The sequence below is a fragment of the Schistocerca serialis genome, unplaced genomic scaffold (assembly GCF_023864345.2).
Source record: "Schistocerca serialis cubense isolate TAMUIC-IGC-003099 unplaced genomic scaffold, iqSchSeri2.2 HiC_scaffold_1189, whole genome shotgun sequence".
Taxonomy (NCBI): Eukaryota; Metazoa; Arthropoda; class Insecta; order Orthoptera; family Acrididae; genus Schistocerca; species Schistocerca serialis.
Window position 1 is genome coordinate 292,501 of NW_026047391.1, and position 2,500 is coordinate 295,000.

Genomic DNA, 2,500 nt, shown 5'->3' on the forward strand with positions numbered 1-2,500 from the left:
TACTCGGAAGAGTCAATGACAGTCCAAGCCCCCCTGCGTGGGAAGAGTCTTCCTAGGCCATGACCCACCGGAAGGGCGCAGCGTCCCCCACCCCAGACATGTGACGTCAGACTATCGGTATTGACGACTAGACTGATTCCTTATAATCATTTGCCATACACCGGTGGAAGCTGCCGAGACGAGTAACTACATACCGGGCTCGCCGTGTCACTAATGTACAGAGATACAATAGTTTCGACTGGAACCGGATTAAACGTATACACGGCGCTGATTAGTAATAGATAGAGCCATCAGAATACAGATAATGTATAGACCTGTCCGTATACATGCTGAAAGACTCTGCTCACAATCACACGTCAGCCAGACACTCTTATCACGCACTACTCTCTGCCTGTAACAGGCACGCAGACGATATGTAAGCACCAGCATGGAACAACACCCAGTGCATCCTCTCTGCCACATTAGACAATCCACACTATCATAACCAGACCGGGAGGTCCACTCGGAAAACAGAATATCCCACCCTTCCGACAACCACCATTGCTCAGCTAAGCCACCAACACCCACACATGTCCCACACAGGGGTGCACCCAACATCACAATACTGCCTCCTGTCACACCACACAAACAATGGCAGGAATGAAAGACACAGGTCTGCCACAAGCATGGAATCAGAGCGCCGCCTGTTATGAGCCAAAGGTGCACCCTGACGTGGCAAATCAGATGATGCCGCAGTCATTTACTTACGATAATCACAATCAACAAACTGCCGCCCCCCCCCCCCAAAACACCTTTCCTTACAACAATGTGTACCTTAACCTAACCCATATTGTGCCTTAACCTAACCCATATTGTGCCTTAACCTAACCCATATTGTGCCTTAACCTAACCCATATTGTGCCTTAACCTAACCCGTATTGTGCCTTAACCTAACCCGTATTGTGCCTTAACCTAACCCGTATTGTGCCTTAACCTAACCCGTATTGTGCCTTAACCTAACCCGTATTGTGCCTTAACCTAACCCGTATTGTGCCTTAACCTAACCCGTATTGTGCCTTAACCTAACCCGTATTGTGCCTTAACCTAACCCGTATTGTGCCTTAACCTAACCCGTATTGTGCCTTAACCTAACCCGTATTGTGCCTTAACCTAACCCGTATTGTGCCTTAACCTAACCCGTATTGTGCCTTAACCTAACCCGTATTGTGCCTTAACCTAACCCGTATTGTGCCTTAACCTAACCCGTATTGTGCCTTAACCTAACCCGTATTCTGCCTTAACCTAACCCGTGTTGTGCCTTAACCTAACCCGTGTTGTGCCTTAACCTAACCTGTGTTGTGCCTTAACCTAACCCGTGTTGTGCCTTAACCTAACCCGTGTTGTGCCTTAACCTAACCTATGTTGCGCCTTAACCTACCCTATATTGTACCTTAACCTAACCTATATTGTACCTTAACCTAACCTATGTTGCGCCTTAACCTAACCTATGTTGCGCCTTAACCTAACCTATGTTGCGCCTTAACCTAACCTATGTTGCGCCTTAACCTAACCTATGTTGCGCCTTAACCTAACCTATGTTGCGCCTTAACCTAACCTATGTTGCGCCTTAACCTAACCTATGTTGCGCCTTAACCTAACCTATGTTGCGCCTTAACCTAACCTATGTTGCGCCTTAACCTAACCTATGTTGCGCCTTAACCTAACCTATGTTGCGCCTTAACCCAACACACGTTGCGCCTTAACCCAACACACGTTGCGCCTTAACCCAACACACGTTGCGCCTTAACCCAACACACGTTGCGCCTTAACCCAACACACGTTGCGCCTTAACCCAACACACGTTGCGCCTTAACCCAACACACGTTGCGCCTTAACCCAACACACGTTGCGCCTTAACCCAACACACGTTGCGCCTTAACCCAACACACGTTGCGCCTTAACCCAACACACGTTGCGCCTTAACCCAACACACGTTGCGCCTTAACCCAACACACGTTGGGCCTTAACCCAACACACGTTGGGCCTTAACCCAACACACGTTGGGCCTTAACCCAACACACGTTGGGCCTTAACCCAACACACGTTGGGCCTTAACCCAACACACGTTGGGCCTTAACCCAACACACGTTGGGCCTTAACCCAACACACGTTGGGCCTTAACCCAACACACGTTGGGCCTTAACCCAACACACGTTGGGCCTTAACCCAACACACGTTGGGCCTTAACCCAACACACGTTGGGCCTTAACCCAACACACGTTGGGCCTTAACCCAACACACGTTGGGCCTTAACCCAACACACGTTGGGCCTTAACCTGCTCTGTAATTGTCATACGACGCGTTAAATTAGTGTAGTGTTGCCTAACTGCAACCCCCGCAATATAGTTTGCTACTCGCACTGCCCGGTCCCCAGAGTATCGCTTCATGTTAAACACCTTGCAGCTATACACTGTAATGCGGATGGCAGCAGGACGTACATGCTCAATGCCCTTCGCAGTTG